Source organism: Monodon monoceros, unplaced genomic scaffold (genome assembly GCF_005190385.1).
Source record: "Monodon monoceros isolate NGI ecotype Baffin Bay Population unplaced genomic scaffold, NGI_Narwhal_1 Super_Scaffold_17, whole genome shotgun sequence".
Lineage (NCBI taxonomy): Eukaryota > Metazoa > Chordata > Mammalia > Artiodactyla > Monodontidae > Monodon > Monodon monoceros.
Genome location: NW_021703773.1, coordinates 13,804,596 through 13,831,222, shown reverse-complemented (window position 1 = coordinate 13,831,222; position 26,627 = coordinate 13,804,596). Strand labels below are relative to the sequence as shown.

Below are 26,627 nucleotides of genomic sequence, written 5' to 3'. Positions count from 1 at the left end.
TGCAGCCACTATGGAGAACAGTATGGAGGTTCCTTAAAAAAACAAAAATAGAACTACCATATGACCCAGCAATCCCACTCCTGGGCGTATATCCAGACGAAACTCTAATCCCAAAAGATACATGCACCCCTATGTTCTTAGCAGCACTATTCACAATAGCCAAGTCACGGAAACAACCTAAATGTCCATCGACAGATGAATGGATAAAGAAGATGTGGTACTTATATACAATGGAATATTACTCAGCCATAAAAAAAGAATGAAATAATGCCATTTGCAGCAACATGAATGAAACTAGAAATTATCATACTAAGTGAAGTCAGTCAGAAAAAGACCATATGATACCACTTATGTGGAATCTAAGATATGACACAAACGAACCTACCTACAAAACAGAATCATGGGCACAGAGAACAGACGGGTGGTTGGGTTGCGAAAGGGGGGGGAGTTGGGGGAGGGATGGAGTGGGAAGTTGGGGTTAGCAGATGTAAGGTTTTATATATAGCATGGATAAACGACAAGGTCCTACAGTGTAGCACAGAGAACTATACTCGATATCCTATGATAAACCATAATGGAAAAGAATATAAAAAAACAATGTCTATATATGTATAACTGAATCACTTTGCTGTACAGCAGAAATTAACACAACACTGTAAATCAACTATACTTCAGTAAAAAAATTTTTTAAATCATCCTCCCATCCCAAGCCAACATATCTGAATGATTCTAGCACATCATATGTATACTAGTTACTCAATAAATACCCCTAGAATGACTGCTTATCTGGATATAAATATGAACAAGTGATTTCATGTTACTACTAAGTTGGTTTGATTTTCAAAACTGAGAGATCAATAGGGTCTCCGGGTAAACAGAAATTTCATGAAGTCAAGTTACTTTCATTCTTAATTTTACAAAGTCTTATGCTACTTCTGTACCATACTGTTGACAATATATGAAGGTTAAGAATGTCAGATGGTTAGAAAATCTAGATCTAAGTGAGACAGCACTGTTTTATTGTTGTTGGGCAAGGAATAGCAACTTTATCTGGAAAGCCAGAAGGCTGAGAAGACAGCAGACTAGCATCCCAAAGAACCATCTTCCCAGAGGTAGAACTCAGGTTTCTTTTATACTAAAAGGGGGGGGGGGGCAGGCATCCCTGGTGGCGCAGTGGTTGGGAGTCTGCCTGCCGATGCAGGGGACACGGGTTCGTGCCCCGGTCCGGGAAGATCCCACATGCCGCGGAGCAGCTGGGCCCGTGAGCCATGGCCGCTGAGCCTGCGCATCCGGAGCCTGTGCTCCGCAACGGGAGAGGCCGCAACAGTGAGAGGCCCGCGTACCGCAAAAAAAAAGAGGAGGGGTTAAAGTCCTGGGTCCCGTCACACTTTGAAGGAGATGTGTCAATTTCTTCCTTCCTGCACCCGTTCACAGGATGTGTCAGGATGTTTCCTGTGAGCAAGAGCCTACTTTGTGCCAGGTGCTCTCACAGCGACAAGGGACTTTGTGGAATAATATAAGTAAGGTCTGTGCCCTCAATAAGCTTCAAACACTACACTGGGGGGGAGAGACTAGATTAAATAGTCCAAAGAGTGGCCATAGGGCAGGTCAAAGGGGACTGATCCGGCACACAGTCCATCACAACCAGCTCTCAGGCAAGGCTCACATCCCAGGGTCTGAGGATACTGAACGGTCTTCTCTGAAGACCTGGGCTTCCTTTGAAGGAAGGAGGGAGATCTGCAGGCTTCCTGGATCCTACCCTAGTCCTTGAAGCCTCTGGCCTGGACAGACACGCCCATGGCTCCCTGAAGGTGGCGCACACGCGGCCCCATGGGACCGCGGCAGAGGGCGTGCCGCCCCGGGTCCAGGTCCGTGCGGCTCTTGGGTGCCCAGCAGAGACCAACGGGGTTGGGGACAGCCGCCTCCACCTGCTGGCCCAGTACAGAACTACTGGGGCCGTCGCACCTTCCACCAAGGCCGCGGGGAAGCTGGATGGGGCTAGGACAAGGAGGCTCACCAGCCCTCCCCACACCAGGCGTGGTCCCGGTGGGGTCTGCGGCTGAACTCCACTCGTGGCAGTGGTCCAGCGTCCACTGCTAGACGCGCCGGAAGTCCTCCCAGATGGGGAAGAGGCCGGTTCCCCGCACCATCTGCCGGCTGAAGCTGGGGAGGCCTCTGAAGCCAGCAGTCCTTAGCTTCTGTTTCTGAAAGTTGCCTTTGGGTCCATAGTCCTGCCTGCTCCGTCCAGGCTGCGAGAGCTGCCAGCGCTCGTGGTCCAGCAGCTGCGCCATCTCGGCCTCCTTCCCCCTGGTCACGAGGTCCTCTAGCAACGTTGCACTGGGAAGCGGCTGGCTCATTCTTAAGAATCAGACTCCTTGGCCCCCACGGCCCAGCCAGCATCTGAGCAGTAGACGAGAGGTCGTGCTTCGTGTGGGTAGTGGTGCCAGGGGGGGGCCGCCTCCCTGCTGCTGCTGGACCAGACAGGTCCCGATGCCCTTGCACAGCATTTCTGAAGGCCCTTCAGGGCCACCACCGCAGCAGCCAGGATGACACTGTGAGGGCACCACTGCAGACAGAGGAAGGAGTAAGTACAAAACCCTAAGGGGAGAATGAGATTGGTGTGTGCAGGTATGAAAAAGGAGGCCAATGAGGCCAGAGTTTAGGGATTAAAGAGAATAGCAGAAGCAAAGGACAGAGTATTAGGCAGGGACCAGATTACATAATATTTTATAGACCACAGTAAGGACCCTGGATTTTCTGTGAGTTGGTTTGGGAAGCTTTTGCAGAGTTTAAAGCAAGGGAGGCATATGCTCCCAGTGGCTCCCTGCTGTGTGGAGAATGAGAGAGAGTACTATTTTCACAGATCTTTGGTTCCAACAATACTTATTAGCATCTACCATGTGCCAAGAACCGTTACAGGTATTTGGAATACTTATATCGACTCCTTTTAAACTTACAGTTTGGTAGGAAAGACAGATACGTCTGCAAATGTGTTATGTGCATGATCAGTGTTCCAGGGTAGGCTGTGCTGACTGGGGAGTACATGGCCCCTGTGAAGTAAACGAAGAATGAAAACTAAATGGAGAATTGATATAGACTAGGATTGGACCGGCGAAAAAAATGGGTGTGGGCCGCGGTCCAGGTAGAGTGATCAACGTGGGATCAGAGAACCACAGGGAATTTTGTATTGCTTATGGTGTGGCCAGAAGGAAGGTGGGTAAGGGGAGAAGTAGGTCTAGATGAGGCTGAGGTGGTAGGTGGGTGTCAAATCACAAAGGCACGAGAAAGAGCTAGGACTTTATCCAATGGAAAGTATCCCTTATCAAACACTCATTTCAACCAGATTTTTTTTCATGCATGACAGATCACAAAAGGCTGCCTCACTTTAGACCTAACCAATGTTACTCCTGCACTCAAAAGTCTATAACAAAATATCCATGGCCAGAAAAAAAAATTCAGTCTGATATCAAAATAGCTTTAATTAGATGAAATCAATCAATATGCTATTTGTTGAACTTTTACTATGTATACAACATATAAATACTAAAATCTTATGCCTGTTGATTTTAAATCTCTGGGTGGTTCATAGGTATTAGGAAAAAATCATTTATGTATTTTAGACTTTTAAATTCAAAGTATAACGCACATATAGGAAAGTGTACAGGATTCTGGACAAGATGGTGGAGCAGAAGGACTTGAGCTCACCTCCTCTCACGAAAACACCAAAATCACAACTAACTGCTAAACAAACATCGATAAAAAAGACTGGAACCTACCAAAAAAGATATTTCACATCCAAAGACAAAGAAGAAGCCACAACAAAATGGTAGGAGCAGCACTTTCACACTATAAACAAATCCCATACCCACCAGGTGGGCGACCCACAGACAGGAAAATAATTATATTGCAGAAGTTCTCCCACAGGAGCGAGAGTTCTGAGCCGAACATCAGGCTCCCCAGACTGAGGGTCTGGCAATGGGAGAAGGAGCCCCCAGAGCACTTGACTTTGAAGGCCGGCGAGGCTTGAATGCAGGGGCGCCACAGGACTGGGGAACAGATTCCACCCTTGGAGGGCACACACAGGGTTTCACATGCACTGGGACCCAGCACAAAACAGTGACTCCACAGAAGCCTGGGCTAGATCTACATGTGGGTCTTGGAGACTCTCCTGGGGAGGTGAGGGTTCGCTATGACTCACTGTGGAGGCAAGGACACTGGTGGTCCCTGATCACAGGGAACACTGATCAGTGTGAGGTCTCCCAGAGGTCACCATTTTGGCACCGAGACCTGGCCTCACCCAACAGCCTGCAGACTCCAGTGCTGGGACACCTCAGGCCAAACAACCAGCAGGGGTAGGGAGAGAAAACAGCCCCACTCACCAGCAGACAGGCTGCCTAAAGTCTTCCTGAGCTCACAGCCACCTCTAAACACACGCCTTGACATGGTCCTGTCCACCAGAGGGACAGGCCCAGCTCCACCCACCAGTGGGCAGGCACCAGTCCCTTTCACTAGGAAGCCTGCACAAGGCCCTGGACCAACCTCACCCACAAGGGGGCAGACACCAGAAGCAAGAGGAAGTATGATCCTGCACCCTGTGAAAAGGAGACCACAAACATGGAAAGTAAGACAAAATGAGACAGCAGAAAAGTATCTGCTGTCTTGTTCCAGGTGAAGGAACAAGATAAAAACCCAGAAGAACAACTAAATGAAGTGGAGATAGGCAATCTACCTGAAAAAGAATTCAGAGTAATGACAGTAAAGAGAATCCAAGATCTCAGAAAAAGAATGGAGGCACAGACAGAGAAGATACAAGAAATGTTTAACAGGGGGAAGAGTCAAGATGGTGGAAAAGGAGGACATGGAGTTCACCTCTCCCCACAAGTACATCAAGAATACATCCACAGGGGTTCCCTGGTGGCGCAGTGGTTGAGAGTCTGCCTGCCGATGCAGGAGACGTGGGTTCGTGCCCCGGTCTGGGAGGATCCCACATGCTGCAGAGCGGCTGGGCCCGTGAGCCATGGCCGCTGAGCCTGCACGTCCGGAGCCTGTGCTCCGCAACGGGAGAGGCCACAACAGTGAGAGGCCCGCGTACCGCAAAAAAAAAAAAAAAAAAAAGACTACATCTACAAATGGAACAATTCTCACGACCACCTGCTGAACACTAGCAAAAGACCTAGGAAACCTAAAAGGACAAGAAAAATCCCCACACAACCGGGTAGAATGGGACAGGACCTGCACCCCTGGTGGGGAGCTGAAGAACAGATGAGACTCCCATACCCGGGGAAAGCCTCCCTCACCAGCAGAGAGATCAGCTGGGACAGACAGCTGGGACGCAATACAAGCAAACCGAATCCAACAATACATTAAAAGGATCATACACCATGATCAAGTGAGATTTGTCCCAGGGATGCAAGGATTCTTCAATATCCACAAATCAATCAGTGTGATACACCACATCAACAAAAGACAAAAACCACATGATCATCTCGAAAGATGCAGAAAAAGCTTCTGACAAAATTCAACAACCACTTACGATAAAAACTCTCCAGAAAGTGGGCACAGAGGGAACCTACCTCAACATAATAAGGGCCACATACGACAAACCCACAGCAAACATCATTCTCAATTGTGAAAAACTGAAAGCATTTCCTCTAAGATCAGGAATGAGACAAGGATGTCCACTCTCACCACTTTTATGCAACATAGTTTTGGAAGTCCTAGCCATGGCAATCAGAGAAGAAAAAGAAAAAAAAGGAATCCAAATTGGAAAAGAAGAAGTAAAACTGTCTCTGTTTGCAGGTCACATGATACTATACATAGAAAATCCTGAAGATGCTACCAGAAAACTACCAAATTCATTGACGAGCTATAGTAAAGCTGGAGGATACAAAATTAATACACAGAAATCTCTTGCATTCCTATACACTAACAACAAAAGATCAGAAAGAGAAATTAAGGAAACAATCACATTTATAATCCCATCAAAAAGAATAAAATACCTGGGAATAAACGTACCTAAGGAGGCAAAATACCTGTACTCAGAAGACTATAAGACACTGATGAAAGAAATAAACGATGACAAACAGATGGAGAAATATACCGTGTTACTGGACTGGAAGAATCAATATTATCAAAATGACTATACTACCCAAAGCTATCTACAGAGTCAATGCAATTCCTATCAAATTGCCAATGGCATTTTTCACAGAATTAAAACAAAACATTTTTACAATCTGTATGGAAACACAAAAGGCCCCGAATAGCCAAAGCAATCCTGAGAAAGAAAAACAGAGCTGGAGGAATCAATTCCCTGGCTTCAGATTATACTACAAAGCTACTGTAATCAAAACAGTACAGTACTGGAGCTAAAACAGAAATATAGATCAATGGAACAGGATAGAAAGCCCAGAAATAAAACCACACACCTATGGTCAATTAATCTAAGACACAGGAGACAAGACTACACAATGGAGAAAAGGCAGTCTCTTCAATAAGTGGTGCTGGGAAAACTGGACAGCTACATGTAAAAGAATGAAATTAGAACATTCTCTAATACCATACACAAAAATAAACTCAAAATGGATTAAAGACGTAAATGTAAGTCCAGATACTATAAAACTCTCGGAAGAAAACACAGGAAGAACAATCTTTGACATAAATCTCAGCAGTATCTTTTTGGATCCACCTCCTCAAGTAATGAAGATAAAAACAAACAAACAGGACCTAATTAAACTTAAAAGCTTTTGCTCAGCAAAGAAAACCATAAACAAAACGAAAAGACAACCCTTAGAGTGGGAGAAAACATTTGCAAATGAAGTAACTGACAAGGAATTAATCTCCAAAATATACAAACAGCTCATGCAGCTCAATATCAAAAAAACAAACGACCCAATCAAAAAATGGGCAGATCTCAATAGACATTTCTCCAAAGAAGACATGCAAATGACCAAAAAGCACATGAAAAGATGCTCAACATCAATAATTATTAGAGAAATGCAAATCAAAACTACAATGAGGTATCACCTCACACCAGTCAGAACGGCCTCATCAAAAAATCTACAAACAATAAATGCTGGAAAGGGTGTGGAGAAAAGGGAACCCTCCTACACTGTTGGTGGGAATGTAAATTGATACGGCCACTACGGGGAACAGTATGCAGGTTCCTAAAAAAACTAAAAATAGAGCTACCATATGATCCAGCAATCCCACTCCTAGGCATACACTTGGAGAAAACCAGAATTCAAAAAGATACATGCACCCCAATGTTCATTGCAGCACTATTTACAATAGCTAGGACATGGAAGCAACGTAAATGTCCACCAACAGAGGAATGGATAAAGAAAATGTGGTACATATATACAATGGAATATTACTCAGCCATAAAAAAGAACAAAATAATGCCATTTGCAGCAACATGGATGGACCTAGAGATCATTATACTGAGTGAAGTCAGTGAAAGACAAATATCACGATATCACTTATATGTGGAATCTAAAAATAAAGGGGGTACAAATGAACTTATCTACAAAACAGAAATAAAGTTACAGGTGTAGAAAATAAACTTATTGTTACCAGGGGAAAAGGGGAGAAGGATAAACTGGGAGACTAGGACTGACATATAAACACTACTATATATAAAATAGGTAAATAATAAGGACATACTGTATAGCACAGGGAACTCTACTCAATACTCTGCAATGGCCTATATGGGAAAAGAATCTAAAAAATAGTGGATATACGTATATGTGTAACTGATTAACTTTGCTGTACACCTGAAACACAACAGTGTAACTCAACTATACTCCAATAAAATTTTTTAAAAAAAGATACAGGCACCCAAGTGTCCACTGCATCACTATTTACAATAGCCAAGTTGTGGAAGCAACCTAAATTTCCATCGACAGAGAAATGGATAAAGATGTGGTACATATATACAATGGGATATTTCTCAGCCATAAAGAAGAATGAAATAATGCCATTTGTAGCAACATGGATGGAGAAAGACAAATATCATATGACATCACTTATATGTGGAATCTAAAAAAAAAAGATACAAATGAACTTACAAAACAGAAACAGACTCATAGACTTCAAAAACAAATTTATGGTTACCAAAGGGGAAAGGTTGGAGGTGGGCAGGAATAAATTAGGAATTTGCGATTAACATATATACACACTACTATGTATGAAATAAGACAATCAACAAGGGCCTACTGTACAGCACAGGGAACTCTACTCGATACTCTGCAATAACCTATATGGAAAAAGAATCTGAAAAAGAATGGATATATGTATATGTATAAATGAATCACTTAGCTGTACGCTTGAAACTAATACAACATTGTAAATCAACTATACTCCAATATAAAATAAAAACAGAAAGAGAAGTGTACAAAGCATAAATGTACAGCTTTAATGAACTATCACAAAATGAAGATATCTGGGTAAAGCAGTAGAACACAACTAGTACCCAGAAATCCCTTCATTCTCCTTCCAAATTGCTACCCTCACCTCCTCCCCAAATATAACTACTACCTTGACTTCTAAAACCATTGATTAATTCTGCCTGTTTTTTAATTTATATAAATAGAATCACATGATATATATTTTGTGCTTGTCTTATTTCAATCAATATTATTATATCTTATTCATTTTCCTTGTTGTATAGTATTCCATTTTATGAGCTTACCACAATTTTTAAATTTTTTCTACTGTTGATAGACGTGAATTACTTCCAGTTTTTTTGCTATTATGATTCATACATTCGTGTATGTGTCTTAAGACACAGACACACATAGGGAGGTTAAAAAAGGGTGTGAGGCTAAGTGTGCTGGAATCACTCTCAAGTGCTGTGAAAAGCCAAGAATTGGTTGGCCCTGAATTTTGTCTCATTATGATGTATTAAATTGATAGAATATTGTTTTGCAGTGTAACCCAGAGTTAGGAAGGAATCAAATGTTTTTCAGTTATCCTACAGGGGAGGTAAAGTCTGAGATATGTCTGACTTTTTACCTGCATGGGGTCAACCTACAATTTGGAGTGAGGTGAATATGCATACACTATGCACATTTTTTTTTATTTATTTATTTTTGGCTGCATTGGGTCTTCATTGCTGTGCACAGGCTTTCTCTAGTTGTGGTGAGCAGGGGCTACTCTTCATTGCAGTGTGTGGGCTTCTCATTGCGGTGGCTTCTCTTGTTATGGAGCATGGGCTCTAGGCATGCAGGCTTCAGTAGCTGTGGCCAACGGGCTCTAGAGCACAGGCTCAGTAGTTGTGGTGCATGGGCTTAGTTGCTCTGCGGCATGTGGGATCTTCCCAGACCAGGGCTCGAACCCATGTCCCTTGCATTGGCAGGTGGATTCTTAACCACTGCACTACCAGGGAAGTCCCACTATGCATTTTTTGATTGTTAACCTAATGCCTACAATCTTAACTATAACTTTAGAATTTAGATATGGGGATCTTCAGAATGAAATCAGAATGTCATCTTAATTGAGGAGAAAACAGAATTTATTACCAAGGTAAAATTTTCTGATCTGTTTATAAAAACGTGTCAAGAAACACCTATACTCCATTTCTGCATGAGATAATCTGGTGATTTGTTAAATATCCTGAATTTCTAAAAATTACTGTCTAGATTGTTACTCAAATCTCTTTCCCTGCAGAGACACACAAGCGTCACCTGGTGGCCAGGAAGATCAACTCCAGTCTGAGATGTCATGCTTTTAGAAGTCTCATTCTAGCCTATTTTCCTGCACAGTCCCGTGGGGGGATGGAGGAAACAGGGGCACTTGCTAGTAAATATCAAGGCTCACACCTTTCCTGCCTCACACTGGTTACCAGAAAGACTTGCAAATGTAGTAAAGAGTATTGCCCAAACCTAGAAAACGAGGGTTAGGCTGACTGCTCACGACATGGTGATTTAGATAATTGTTTTGATGGCTTGTTTTAACGTAATTACACATATATAACACATTTCTATAAGAAAATTAAGTAATACAGACATATAATAAGCAACAAGTAAAATTTCCTCACCATTCCTTCCTAGCATCCCCGTTTTCCAACCCCATATGGGCTCTGATCACTGTTTGGACATGTTTTTAGATAGAAAAGGCTTGCTGGAGGTTTCTTCATACTAAATTAGTAGAAAGTTGGGGGGAAAAAAACAATGTAGCAGGAAGCTCCATCTGCCACATTTCCTCAGTTGTAGAAATAAGTCTCAGTTAAGAGATCTAGGGGGAGGAGTCAAGGTGGCCGTGTGGGAAGATGTGGGTCTTCCCACAACTAGGGCACCTGCTGGCTGCTGGTGGGGGACCCTGATGCCCAAGGAGACGGGAGGGGACCCCCAAGTGAACCAGTAGGACGTGCGGGGAAGAGGAGGGAGAAGTGGAGGCCGGACAGGATTGGCACCCCTGAGGCCAAGGAGATCAGGAGAAGTAGGCAGGAGAAGCAGAGGGTGACTGCCCCACCCACTCGGGTACAGGGAGCCTGCTGAGCTCCCAGGCCGGTCCCCTGCTCTCCAAAGCCCCCTCCAGGTCATGTGGGTCCTTGGAGGCATAGGAGGGAGGCTGAGGGGAGAACAGGAGAGGCAGGTGGGAGGGGCCCTCCGGGACCGGAGGAGCAGCAGAGGAGCGGAGAGCATTTGCTCTGCCCACTCGAGCCCAGGAAGCCCGCAGGGCTCCCAGGTGAGGTCCCCTGCCCTCTGAGACCAGGGGTGGGGCCACGCCTGGGCCCCTTCTGTTCCTTGAGCCTAAGCCCCACCCCCCACAGCCCCCAGGGCCTTTTCCAGCCCTGTGGGTCCTGAGCATAGGCCCCACCCACTGCCCAAACTGCACCCTTGCTTAGGCCCTGCCCTCCACAGCCAAGGACTTCCCCCCCACCCCAGCCCCCGCTTTTCTTTTCTTTTTTCCCTCCTCCTCTTTTTTTTTTTTTTACTATTGTGGTACTGTTGTACCTTCCAGTTGTTGATTCATTTATATTTTTATTTTTATATTCTTTCTAACATATGTTATTTTCCTAGTCTAACTTTATTTTTTACTTTGTTATTGTTCTCTGTTTTTGTTTTTGTTTTGCCACCCCATGCAGCTTGTGGGATCTTGGTTCATGAATCAGGGGTCGGGCCGAAGCTCCTGTGGTAGGAGCTCTGTGCCATAACCACTGGACTAACAGAGGACCTCAGACCCCAGGAAATATTCATCGGAATGAGGTCTTACAGAGGTCCTCATCTCAGCACCAAGGTCTACCCAACAGCCAACACGCTCCAGTGTTGGAAGCCTCAGGCCAAACAACCAGTAAGACAGGAAACAATTAGATAAATAAAAAGACAGCAAATATGTCACAGATGAAGGAGCAAGGTAAAAACCTACAAGACCAAGTAAATGAAGAGGAAATAGGCAATCTACCTGAAAAAGAATTCAGAGTAATGATAGTAAAGATGATCCAGAATCTCGGAAATAGAATGGAGGCACGGATTGACAAAATACAAGAAATGTTTAACAAAGATCTAGAAGAACTAAAGAACAAACAAACAGAGATGAACAACACAATTATGGCAATGAAAAATACACTAGAAGAAATCAATAACAGAATAACTGAAGCAGAAGACCGAATAAGTGAGCTGGAAGACGAAATGGTGGAAATAACTGCCAAGGAGCAGAGTAAAGAAAAAAGAATGAAAAGAATTGAAGACAATCTCAGAGACCTCTGGGACAACACTAAATGCACCAACATTCGAATTATAGGGGTCCCAGAAGAAGAAGAGAAAGAGAAAGGGTCTGAGAAAATATTTGAAGAGATTAGAGTCGAAAACTTCCCTAACATGGGAAAGGAAATAGTCACCCAAGTCCAGGGAGCATAGAGAGTCCCATACAGGATAAACCCTAGGAGAAACACACCAAGACACATTTTAATCAAACTAACACAATTTAAATTTAAAGAAAAAATATTAAAAGCAGCAAGGGAAAAACAAAAAATAACATACAAAGGAGTCCCCATAAGGTTATCAGCTGATTTTTCGGAGGAAACTCTGTGAGCCAGAAAGGAGTGGCAGGATATACTTAAAGTGATGAAAGAGAAAAACCTACAACCAAGATAACTCTACCCAGCAAGGATCTCATTCAGATTCGACAGAGAAATTAAAACCTTTACAGACAAGCAAAAGCTAACAGAATTCAGCACCACCAAACCAGCTTTACAACAAATGCTAAAGAAACTTCTCTAGGTGGGAAACACAAGAGAAGAAAAAGACCCACAAAAACAAACCCAAAACAATTAAGAAAATGGTAACAGGAACATACATATCGATAATAACCTTGAATGTAAATGGATTAAATGCCCCAACCAAAAGACACAGACTGGCTGAATGGATATAAAAACAAGACCCATGTATATGCTGTCTACAAGAGACCCACTTCAGACCTAGGGACACATACAGAATGAAGGTGAAGGGATGGAAAAAGTTATTCCATGAAAATGGACAGCAAAAGAAAGCTGGAGTAGCAATACTCATATCCGATCAAATAGACTTTAAAATAAAGACTGTTACAGGAGTTTAGGAGGGACACCACATAAAGATCACAGGATCAATCCAAGAAGAAGATATAACAATTATAAATGTTTACGCACCCAACACAGGAGCACCTCAATACGTAAGGCAAATGCTAACAACCATGAAAGGAGAAATCAACAGTAACACAACAGTAGGGGACTTTAACATGCCACTTACACGAGTGGACAGATCATCCAAACAGAAAATAAATAAGGAAAAATAAGCTTTAAATGACACAACAGAACAGATAGATTTAATTGATATTTATAGAACATTCCACTCAAAAGTGGCAGAATACACTTTCAAGTGCACACAGAACATTCTGCAGGATAGATCACATCTTGGGTCACAAATCAAGTCTCAGAAAATTTAAGAAAATTGAAATCATACCAAGCATCTTTTCTGACCACAACGCTATGAGATTGGAAATCAATTACAGGAAAAAAAACTGTAAAAAACACAAATACATGAAGGCTAAACAGTGTGCTACTAAATAACCGAGAGATCAATGAAGAAATCAAAGAGGATATTAAAAAATACACAGAAACAAATGACAATGAAAACACGACGACCCAAAACCTATGGGATGCAGCAAAAGCAGTTCTAAGAGGGAAGTTGAGAGCAATACAATCTCACCTCGAGAAACAAGAAAAATCTCAAACAATCTAACCCTACACTTAAAACAGCTAGAGAAAAAAGAACAAAGAAAACCCAAAGTCAGTAGAAGGAAAGAAATCATAAAGATCAGAGCAGAAATAAATGAAATAGAAACAAAGAAAACAGAGAAATAGCAAAACAAAGAAAATAGCAAAGATCAATAAAACTAAAAGCTGGTTCTTTGAGAAGATAAACAAAACTGATAAACCCTTAGCCAGACTCATCAAGAAAAAAGGGAGAGGATGCAAATCAATAAAATTAGAAATGAAAAAGGAGAAATCAGAACCAACATGGCAGAAATACAAAGGGTTATAAGAGACTACTACAAACAACTATATGCCAATAAAATGGACAACCACGGAGAAACAGACAAATTCTTGGAAAGGTACAATTTTACAAGACTGAACCAGGAAGAATTAGAAAATATAAACAGACCTATCACAAGTAATGAAATTGAAACCATAATTAAAAATCTTCCAACAGGGGCTTCCCTGGTGGCGCAGTGGTTGAGAGTCCACCTGCCGATGCAGGGGACACGGGTTCGTGTCCGGGAAGATCCCACATGCTGCGGAGCGGCTGGGCCCGTGAGCCATGGCCACTGAGCCTGCGCATCCGGAGCCTGTGCTCCACAACGGGAGAGGCCACAACAGTGAGAGGCCCGTGTACCGCAAAAAAAAAAAAAATCTTCCAACAAACAAAAAAGTCCAGGACCAGATGGCTTCACAGGTGAATTCTATCAAACATTTAGAGAAGAGCTAACACCGATTCTTCTCAAACTCTTCCAAAAAACTGCAGAGGGTGAAACACTCCCAAATTCATTCTACAAAGCCACCATCACCCTGATACCAAAACCAGAAAAAGATATCACAATAAAAGAAAATTATCAACCAATATCACTGATGAACATAGATGCAAAACTCCTCAACAAAATACTAGCAAACAGAATCCAACAACCCATTAAAGGGATCATACACCATGGTCAAGTGTGATTTATCCCAGGGATGCAAGGATTCTTGAATATATGCAAATCAATCAATGTGATACACCACATTAACAAATTAAGGAATAAAAACCATATGATCATCTCAATAGATGCAGAAAAAGCTTCTCACACAATTCAACAACAATTTATGATAGAAACTCTCCAGAAAATGGGCACAGAGCGAATCTACCTCAACATAATAAAGGCTATTTATGACAAACCCACAGCAAATATCATACTCAATGGTGAAAAACTGAAAGCATTTCCACTAAGATCAGGAACAAGACAAGGATGTCCACTCTCGCCACTCTTATTCAACACAGTTTTGAAAGTCCTAGCCATGGCAATCAGAGAAGAGAAAGAAATAAAAGGAATACAAATTGGAGAAAAAGAAGTAAAACTGTCACTGTCTGTGGATGACATGATACTATACATAGAAAACCCTAAAGATGCCACCAGAAAACTACTAGAACTAATCAATGAATTTGGTAAGGTTGCAGGATACAAAATTAATGCACAGAAATCTCTGGCATTCCTATACACCAACAACGAAAAATCAGAAAGAAAAATTAAGGAAACAATCCCATTTACCATCACAACAAAAGAATAAAATACCTAGGAATAATCCTGCCTAAGGAGGCGAAAGACCTGTACTCAGAAAACTATAAAACGCTGATGAAAGAAATCAAAGATGACATAAACAGATAGAGAAATACACCATGTTCTAGGATTGGAAGAATCAATATTGTGAAAATGACTATACTACCCAAAGCAATCTACAGATTAATGCAATCCCTATCAAACGACAAGTGGCATTTTTCACAGAACTAGAACAAAAAACTTCACAATTTGTATGGAAACACAAAAGACCCCGAATAGCCAAAAGCAATCTTGAGAAAGAAAAATGGAGCTGGAGGAATCAGTCTCCCCGAATTCAAACTATACCACAAAGCTACAGTAATCAAGACAGTATGGTACTGACACAAAAACAAATATAGATCAATGGTACAGGATAGAACGCCCAGAGATAAATCCATGCACATATGCGCACCTAATTTACGACAAAGGAGGCAAGAACATACAGTGGAGAAAAGACGGCCTCTTCAAGAAGTGGTGCTGGGAAAACTGGACAGCTACATGTAAAAGAATGAAATTAGAACACTCCCTAACAGCATGCAGAAAAATAAACTGCAAATGGATTAAAGACTTAAATGTAAGACCAGACACTATAAAACTCTTAGAGGAAAACACAGGAAGAACACTCTTTGACAAAAACCACAGCAAGATCTTTTTTGACCCATCTCCTAGAGTAACGGAAATAAGAACAAAAATAAACAAATGGGACTTAATTAAACTTAAAAACTTTTGCACAGCAAATTAAACCATGAACAAGACAAAAAGACAGCCTCAGAATGGGAGAAAATATTTGCAAATGAAACAACAAAGGATTAATCTCCAAAATATACAAACAGCTCATGGAGCTCAGTATCAAAAAAAGCAAACAATCCAATTAAAAAATGGGTGGAAGACCTAAATAGACATTTCACTAAGGAAGACATACAGATGCCCAAGAGGCACATGAAAAGATGCTCAACATCACTAATTATTAGAGAAATGTAAATCAAAACTACAATGAGATATCACCTCATGCCGGTCAGAATGGCCATCATCAAAAAATCTAGAAACAATAAATGCTGCAAAGGGTGTGGTGAAAAGGGAACCCTCCTGCACTGTTGGTGGGAATGTAAATTGATACAACCACTATGGAGAACAGTATGGAGGTTCTTTAAAAAACTAAAAATAGAACTACCATATGACCCAGCAATCCCACTACTGGGCATATACCCTGAGAAAACCATAATTCAAAAAGAGTCATGTACCACAACGTTCACTGCAGCACTATTTACAATAGCCAGGACATGGAAGCAACCTAACTGTCCACAGACAGATGAATGGATAAAGAAGATGTGGTACATATATACAATGGAATATTACTCAGCCATAAAAGGAAACGAAATTGAGTTATTTGTAGTGAGGTGGATGGACACAGAGTCTGTCATACAGAGTGAAGTAAGTCAGAAAGAGAAAAACAAATATCATATTCTAACGCACATATATGGAATCTAAAAAAAAAAAAATGGCATTGATGAACCTAGTTGCAGGGCAGGAGTAAAGATGCAGACATAGAGAATCAACCTAAGGACACAGGGTGGGAGGGGGAAGCTGGGGCGAAGTGAGAGTAGCATCGACATATACACACTACCGAACGTAAAATAGATAGCTAATGGGAAGCAGCCGCATAGCACAGGGAGATCAGCTCGGTGCTCTGCGATGACCCAGAGGGGTGGGATAGGGAGGATGGGAGGGAGGCTCAAGAGGGACGGGATATGGGGACATATGTATGCATACGGCTGATTCACTTTGTTGTACAACAGAAACTAACACAGTTTTGTGAAGCAATTATACTCCAATAAAGATTATTTTAAAAAAAGAAATCTAAAAATTCCACCCATGAGTTTTCAAAGATCCAAAAATTGTAACAATTGACACTAACATATGAATAAATACCAAATCTCAAACTTCATGCTGTCTATTAAAACAATACCACTTAAAGACTATATGTAGTGAATTTCCACCCTCACCACAATCTTTTACTAGTTTATCTCCCATTTGGTTGAGACTTCCTTGCCGCTGGTGTTAAAATATGAAAAGGCATAGTCCATTGTCAAATCAAACTTTTTAACAGTTTTCTGGTCCTAAAAACATATGCATCTCTGTAAGCTAGGCCAACCACACACATCTCTCCTTTTACTACATTAACCTATTGACTAGATCCTGGTTTTAGGCTCAGGAAGATAACCAGAGGATACTCCCTCAACGATCTATACACTATTACGGTTCTTCATGACTCTTAACGATTGGGAGTGTATGTCACTGGCATTCCTGTGATCCACTCAACATCTTAAATCCAAGCCAGTCCTTCCTCCCCCACCCCCAACCCCCGCCCGCCCCGCCCCACAATCTGAGAAGTCACCGAGACCCAGGAGAGCTCTGGCTACAAGCACCTATAAATGTTCTTTCAGAACGGTCATGAAGCCAAGGTCATGTCTCTGTTTTCATTCACAGAATGAGTGCCTAGTATGTCCTGCCAGATGCTCGGCAACAAAAGTGAGTAACACCAATTCCTTGCCTTCAGGGATCTCTCATTATAACAGGGACTTTTTTTTTTTTTTTTTTTTTGCGGTACGCAGGCCTCTCACTGTTGTGGCCTCTCCCGTTGCGGAGCACAGGCTCCGGACGCGCAGGCTCCGCAGCCATGGCTCACGGGCCCAGCCGCTCCGCGGCATGTGGGATCTTCCCGGACCGGGGCACGAACCCGTGTCCCCTGCATCGGCAGGCGGACTCTCAACCACTGCGCCACCAGGGAAGCCCTATAACAGGGACTTTTAACAAAGTTAAAACACAAAACTGATTAGAATAAAACATTGATAACTTCTAAGATAGAAGCCTCTGTCCAGAATATATTAATAGTTCCTATAAATCAGTAAGAAAAAGAATCCAATATAAATGTTCAAAGGATGCAAATGGCCAGTTCACAGAAGAAATACAAATGATTAGTAAATAAAACTGTTCAACCTTGATAATCGTCAGGAAAATGCAAATTAAGATAATGAGATGTCAGTTTTTAATCTAATAGGCTGGAAAACAGTTTAGTAGGTTATTAGCATCCAGTCTTGGGTTTGGGGAGATGGCACCCCAAGCTCAGCTGGTAACAGCATAAATCGGTGTCATGAGGAAGGGGCAACCTTTGGGTTTAACTTAAAAATATTCATATTCTGTGATCTAGAAATCTTTTCTTGAGGTATACTTCTAAGGGAAATACTCAAACATCTGCGGAGAAGGAGAAGGATTACAGGGTGTTTATAGCAGCACTGTTTGTAATGCCAAGACACAGAAAAACACCTAAATGCTCACCAATGGAAAAATGGGTAAATATGCTAGTTAGTTCTAGATAACAGAGTATTATGAAGCATTTAAAAAGAATAAGCTCTGTTTCTGCTGACATGGAAAGCTCTGCCAGAATATTTGCTAGAATGATAACCCATAACGTTATTGACAGACCTACTAAGTACCCATTGTAATAAATGCGAAGGGCCCTGCCAAGGGATCACACAACACCTCTTTCCTCTTTTCTCTCTTTCTGAAAATTCCATTAGACAGATTTTCCCCACTTAAGATTTGTTCTCAATTTCTAGTTTTCTTTTGTCTCCAATCTCTATCTGCCTTTTTTCTTAATGATCAACATTCCTGGAATTTCCTCAGCGTCAGCCTTCAAAACTTATCATGAATTGTTATTTCAGTTACCATTTTTATAAACTGCAAAGAATTATTTTTTCTGGTTTTTTTTTTAACATTCTCTTCTGATACTATTAAGTGTAGCTTTTGTCCCCTTCCTGCATCTTCTGTTTCCACTCAGCCTCTTTTCCCCATTTGCTGGTTTTGGTCTTCATTTTTCACGTCAGAGCTTTTCCTTGAAAGTGTGATGACTTCTGGCCATCCATTCATATTTTAGAGAGACTCATACAGGCAGGGCTGGGTTTGTTAAAGGCTGGTATAAAAAAGTAATTAACAGAAACCTCAGTTAAATAGAATCTGGAGACCAGAAGGGGGAGCTCTCAGGCCCTATGACCACAGCAGAGCCCAATAGGAAGAAGAAAGATTCCTCTTCTTTCCTGGCAAGGAGTCAGCTAAGGAAAAGCCATGGACTCTTTTGCTATAACCCTCCCAACTTCCTTCTCTCCCCCGTAAAAGCGCTCTTCTTCCCTTGCCATGTGGGAAACTCACATGCTGCTCATCACGGTTGCAGCCCCCGAACAGCAATTCTCTGTTGATCCTGAATAAACCCATCTTTGCTGGAGAAATAGCTGTGCATTTGTTTCAGGTCAACACTGCCATCACAAAGGACAGCAGGGAAAGAGCCGTCGCCCTGAGGGACTTCTGTGGCTGTATTTTTCTCCAGCGTTCTTCAGTTTCTCCAGGACGGATGCAGGTGTCGCATGTGGGAAGGAGGCTGACGAACCACCATTCAGGGCGCGGATTTTTCTTCAGTTCCTGCCTCTTTATCCTCCTGGTCTATGCGGGCCTGATGTCCCTGAGATCAGCACCTTCGGATCAAATCCTCTTGAGTGTAAACCTCCTGAGCATGGGCAGCAAGTGAACAGATTAATTCGCACCCCCTTCCCACTTTTCCAGCCCTCTTCACCGATCAGACTGCCTCTAAGTTCCGGTCCCCTCGGGCCATCTTCGGTTATCAGTTATCCCCTCACGCAGGCCGTTGCCCTGAACTTCCTCTGTTCTGTTCATCACCTCCTGTCCTCTTTCTGTCTTCTTAGTATTTGTTGAGAAATGTTTCCAGGTAAAGGAAGTAAACATATTTGGTCATTTTATTTTGAATTGGAAGCCCCAAATTAATCTGTCACTCTCAAAAACAGGGTTAGTTGTCCAAAGAAGAAAACCATTCACTAGGGCTATGTCTTTCTTTGCCACTAGGTGGTGCTGCCACATCTGAAGATGAAATGGGGCCAGTCACCTCAGCTTCAGAGGGAACTGGATCCGTTCTTAAGGATTTGTCTCTCATTTGGACGAAGCATATGCTCTTACATAAGGCCATAGTGCTTTTAAAGTTTTTTTTCTGTTTTAGAAAAATATCTTCCATATTAGCAGAGGCACACTTTTTTATCCATAATCTTTGAAGCCTGAATGATAAATGAACATTTTTACTAATATTCGCTAGATGTGAAATCTTTGATGAGTTCACTTACCTTTTCCAAGCCTCACTTCTCTCATCTATAAAATGATGAAAATAATAACTATATCTCACATTGTGTAGGAGTCAAATATTCATTACATATCTCATAGGGGCATAGGGTGGGTGCACAAAAAAATGCTAAGAATGGCAACACTGTTAGAATAAACATTAGGCTTTTGAGAGCACTTCAAAAGTCAATTTACAAACCAGGAAGAAACAGAAAATATGAACAGACCAATCACAAGCACTGAAATTGAAACTGCGATTTAAAAACTCCCAACAGACAAAAAGTCCGGGACCAGATGGCTTCACAGGCGAATTCTATCAAACATTCAGAGAAGAGCTAACACCCATCCTTCTGAAACTCCTCCAAAAAAGTGCGGAGGAAGGAACACTCCCAAACTCATTCAATGAGGTCACCATCACCCTGACACCAAACCAAAGATATGACCAAAAAAAATTACAGGCCTATATCACTGATGAACATAGACGCAAAAATCCTCAACAAAATACTAGCAAACCGAATCCAATAATACATTAAAAGGGTCATACACCACGATCAAGTGGGGTTTATCCCAGGGATGCAAGGATTCTTCAATATATGCAAATCAATCAGTGTGATACACCATATTAATAAACTGAATAAAAACCATATGATCAACTCGATAAATGCAGAACAAGGTTTTGACAAAATTCAACATCCATTTATGATAAAAACTCTCTAGGGGGCTTCCCTGGTGGCGCAGTGGTTAAGAATCCGCCTGCCAATGCAAGGGACATGGGTTCGAGCCCTGGCCCGGGAAGATCCCACATGCCGCAGAGCAACTAAGCCCGTGCACCGCAACTACTGAGCCTGCACTCTAGAGCCCGCGAGCCACAACTACTGAGCCCGCATGCCTAGAGCCCATGCTCTGCAATAAGAGAAGCCACAACAATGAGAAGCCCGCACACAACGAAGAGTAGCCCCCGCTCACTGCAACTAGAGAAAGCTCGCTCACAGCAACGAAGACCCAACACAGCCAAAAATAAAAATAAATAAATTTATATTTTTAAAAAAATCCCCAGGGACTTCCCTGGTGGTCCAGTGGTAGAGAATCTGCCTTACAATGCAGAGGATGCGGGTTCGATCCCTGGTCAGGGAACTAAAATCCCACATGCCATCTGGCAACTAAGCCTGCATGCCACAACTACTGAGCTTGCGTGCCTCAATTAGATAGCCTGTGTGCCGCAAACTACAGAGCCCATGTGCCCTGGTGCCTGCGAGCTGCAAGGAAGAGCCCACATGCTGAAACGAAACATCCCACATGCATGCCTCAACGAAGATCCCATGTACCACAAATGAGACCTGATACAGCCAAAAATAAATTTAAAAAATTTTTTTTAAAAATCCCCTAGAAAGTGGGCATAGAGGGAAGCTACCTCAGCATAATAAGGCCATATATAACAAACCCACAGCTAACATCATTCTCAACGGTGAAAAACTGAAAGCATTTCCCCTAACATCAAGAACAAGACAAGGATGCCCACTCCTGCCAAGGCAGGAGATAGATGGGCCCCAGGCTGAGCAGCTGGAATCTTCCCCTGTGGACAGATACGCCAGGATAAAGATAACGGCAGGAGCAAGGAGGAGCCAGTCCTGCTTGGAGAGAAGACAGAGAGGCCACATACTTCCCATTCTTGAGGTCAAGGACACCTTCCCGACTGCACATGCAACAGAAAGGTTCCTCGGAGGTCAGAGAAGGGAGGGGGTGTCAGACCATAATATGTTCTTCTTCCCAGAAACCCCTGCACTGGAATCCACCTTGTCTAAAAGATGCACACGCACGCAGGGGAGGGCCGTGAGTTAGACCAAATATGGACTCAGAGCCCCGCAAAGCAAGATGACTGGCCAGAGGGGACCGGGAAGAACTGCCCCATATAAGTGATCTGAACTACCCCAAGGGTGCGACTCTTTCTCTGGGCCCACCCATGTGTGTCTGTCCACATGTACTTTCTTTTCCTCCTCAAAAACACTACTTGTTTCACTACCTTCCTTCTCTTTGTTGAAATTCCTTTCTCCAAAGCAGACAACCCAGGGCCTTGGAACTAGCCACTGGCCCTCGAGGTCGAGTGGCTAGGATTCGGCATTCTCACTGCCACGGACTGGCTTCAATCTCTGGTCTGGGACCTGAGATCCTGCTCCAAGCCACTGCAGGCTGAGGTCACCCGAGATCATCGCCACTTCTGTTCAACATAGGTTTGGAAGTCCTAGCCACAGCAATCAGAGAAGAAAAAGAAGTAAAAGGAATCCAAATTGGAAAAGAAGAAGTAAAACTGTCACTGTTTGCAGAGCACAAAAAATCCTAAAGATGCTACCAGAAAACTACTAGAGCTCAATGAATTCAGTAAAGTTGCAGGATACAAAATTAATACACAGAAAGCTTTTGCATTCCTACACACTAAAAATGAAAGATCAGAAAGAGAAATTAAGGAAACAATCCCATTTACCATCACGTCAAAAAGAATAAAATACCTAGAAATAAACCTACCTAAGGAGGCAAGAGACCTGTACTCAGAAAACTATAAGATACTGATGAAAGGAAACAAAGATGACACAAACAGATGGAAAGACATAGCATGTTCTTGGATTGGAAGAAGCAATAATGTCAAAATGACTATACTACCCAAGACAATCTACGGATTCAATGCAATCCCTATCAAATCACCAATGGCATTTTTCACAGAACTAGAACAAAAAAATTTTTAATTTGTATGGAAACACAAAAGACCCCAAACTGCCAAAGCAATCTTGAGAAAGAAACACGGAGCTAGTGGAATCAGACTCCCTGACTTCACACTATACTACAAAGCTACAGTCATCAAAACAGTATGATACTGGCATAAAGCCAGAAATATAGCTCAATGAAACAGGATAGAAAGCCCAGAAATAAACCCCACACCTATTGTCAATTAATCTACAACAAAGGAGGCAAGAATATACAATGGAGAAAAAATAGGCTCTTCAATAAATGGTGCTGGGAAAACTGGACAGCTACATGTAAAAGAATGAAATTAGAACATTCTCTAACACAATGTACAAAAATAAACTCAAAACAGATTAAAGACCTAAATGCAAGGCCAGATACTATAAAACCCTTAGAGGAAAACATAGGAAGAACACTCTTTGACATAAATCACAGCAAAATCTTTTTGGATCCACCTCCTAGAGTAATGAAAAAAAAACAAAAATAAACAAATGAAACCTAATTCAACTTAAAAGCTTTTGCACAGCAAAGGAAACAATAAACAAAACGAAAAGACAACCCTTAGAGTGGGAGAAAATATTTGCAAATGAAGCAACCAACAAGGGATTAATCTCCAAAATATACAAACAGCTCATGCAGCTGAATATCAAAAAAACAAACAACCCAATCAAAAAATGGGCAGATCTCAACAGATGTTTCTCCAAAGAAGACATACAGATGGCCAAAAAGCTCATGAAAAGATGCTCAATATCACTAATTATTAGAGAAATGCAAATCAAAACTACAATGAGGTACCACCTCACACCGGTCAGAATGGCCATCATCAAAAAATCTACAAACAATAAATGCTGGAGAGGGTGTGGAGAAAAGGGAACCCTCTTACACTGTTGGTAGGAATGTAAATTGGTACAGCCACTATGGAAAACAGTATGAAGATTCCTTAAAAAACTAAAAACAGAATTACCATATGATCCAGCAATCCCACTCCCGGGCATATATCTGGAGAAAACCATAATTTGAAAAGATACACGCACCCCAATATTCACTGCAGCACTATTTACAACAGCCAGGACATGGAAGCAACATAAATGTCCATCAACAGAGGAATGGATAAAGAAGATGTGGCTTCCCTGGTGGCGTGGTGGTTAAGAATCCTCCTGCCAATGCAGGAGACACTGGTTCGAGCCCTGGTCTGGGAAGATCCCACATGCCGCAGAGCAGCTAAGCCCGCATGCCACAACTACTGAAGCCTGCACACCTAGAGACCGTGCTCTGCAACAAGACAAGCCACCACAATGAGAAGCCCGTGCACCGCAATGAAGAGGAGCCCCCGCTCAGCAACAAAGACCCAATACAGCCAAAAATAAATAAATAAATAAAAGATGATGTGGTACATATATACAATGGAATATGACTCAACCATAAAAAAGAACGAAATAATGCCATTTGCAGCAACATGGATGAACCTACAGATTGTCATACTGAGTGAAGTAAGTCAGACAGAGAAAGACAAATATCATATGATATCGCTTATACATGGAATCTAAAAAACGGGTACAAATGAACTTACCTACCAAACAGAAATAGAGTTACAGATGTAGAAAATAAACTTATGGTTACCAGGGTTACGGTAATGGAGCGGGGAGGGATAAATTAGAAGATTGGGATTGACATATACACACTACTATATACAAAATAGGTAACTAATAAGGACCTACTGTATAGCACAGGGACTCAATACTCTGTAATGGCCTACTTGGGAAAAGAATCTAAAAAAGAGTGGATACACGTATATGTATAACTGATTCACTTTGCTGTACACTTGAAACTAACACGACACTGTAAATCGACTATACTCCAATAAAAATTTTTAAAAAACGAACAAACATAACAAAACAGAAACAAGCTCATAAATACAGAGAACAAACTGGTGGTCGCCAGAGGGAGGTGGGTAGGGGGGGATTAGGAAAATAGGTGAGGGAGGTTAAGAGGTACAAACTTCCAGTTAAAAAATAAATGAGTCACAGGTATAAAATGTACAGTGTGGGAAATATAGTCAATAACTACGTAATATCTTTGTATTGTGGCATATCATAACTAGACTTATTATGGTGATCATTTTATGATGTATAAAAATATCGAATCACTACGTTATACACTTGAAATTAATATTGTAAGTCAATTATACTTCAATTAAAAAAAAGATACAAATGAACTTACTTACAAAACAGAATCACAGACTTAGAAAACAAACCTATGATTACCAAAGGGGAAAGGTGGCAGGGGAAGGGATAAATTGGGAGTTTGGGATTGACATATACACACTACTATATTTAAATTAGATAACCAACAAGGACCTACTGTATAGCACAGGGAACTCTATTCAATATTCTGTAATATCCTAAATCAGAAAAGAATTTAAAAAATAAATATATGTATATGTATAACTGAATCACTTTGCTGTACACCTGAAACTAATACAACATTGTAAACCAACTGAACTCCAAAGTAAAATAAAAATGTAAAAAATAAAATTTTAAAAAAGAAGTTTTTTGTTTGTTTTTGTAAAGCAATGACTTTTTCTAAAAAATTATTTATTTATTTTTGGCTGTGTCTGGTCTTCGTTTCTGCACGAGGGCCCTCTCCAGTTGCGGCGAACTGGGGCCACTCTTCATCGCGGCGCGCAGGCCTCTCACTGTCGCGGCCTCTCTTGTTGCGGAGTCAGGCTCCAGACTCGCAGGCTCAGTAGTCGTGGCTCATGGGCCCAGCTGCTCCGCGGCATGTGGGATCCTCCCAGACCAGGGCTCAAACCCATGTCCCCTGCACTGGCAGGCAGACTCTCAACCACTGCGCCACCAGCGAAGCCCCGCAATGATGTTTTTAAAAATTTGAAAATGATTATACATAAAAGTGGTCTGTGTATGTGATATATCCTATAGTCAATGACCCACTTGAACTCTTATCTCTTTGAGGAAACGGACTCAGATCCTGTGGGGCTCAATAGGTCATCTTACAGACGTTTCTGAGGGTGCCTGGCTAACACGTGTGGATTTCCCCTCCTGGGGCAATTGTCTTTGATCCTCGGAGATACGTGTTTTTACTATGAGACACAGGTAGTCTTCTCTGAGTTCCATTAGAAAGCACAGTATCCTTACAATAGATTCCTAAGCCAGCTTACCTCAGCTTCATGTGGATTCTACGACTCATGATCAAATGAGCCTTAACTAGTGCAGCAAGGTGAGATAATAAATGATTTTAACAGCGCCAGAATTTCCCTTAGGGATGGAACTTTTTTTAACCTGAGAAAAATACCTTGAGATATAGCTTAGAACTTACGGTGAAATTCCTAAGGCAGAACTTGGCAGGAGAGAGCTGAACTGCTCCAAAAGGAACGAGCAGGAATTTGCAGGTGGAGAGCAGTGCAGTGTGTGCTTGCTGCAGCTGAGGACAAAGAGCACTCCGAGCTCCCACTGAACGTGGGGTAGAGTTAAACCAGTTTTACTTTGATTTCAAAGGTTAGGCTACTTCTGACAATCGAATTACACTACCAAGACACCCAGAACACCCAACATTTCCGAACACCCCCTAAGAGGGTGAAAACCATGAGAACTGTCAACCTATGTGTATTGCTATGTGTAGCAATAAGGGCCAGGTGTGGGTGAGTACATGATACACAACAGGACACGGCGGTGAGACCACTTACCACACTGCTCGTCCGCCCCATCCGGGCACTCCTGCTCTCCGTTGCAGAGCCAGGCCACAGGAATGCATCTCCCACCACATGCAGCTTGCCTTGTCATCTGACACTGTATTTCATCTGCAGTGAAGGACCAAGAAGCAAAGCCATCAGAGTTCCTGGATTCCTTGGGTCCAGGAGACCTTTTCAT

At 42.1% G+C, this 26,627-nt stretch overlaps 1 pseudogene; it reads right to left on the bottom strand.

Moving 5' to 3' along the window:
• Positions 1 to 1,651: 1,651 nt before the first annotated feature.
• On the bottom strand, positions 1,652 to 26,627 carry LOC114897683 (annotated as a pseudogene).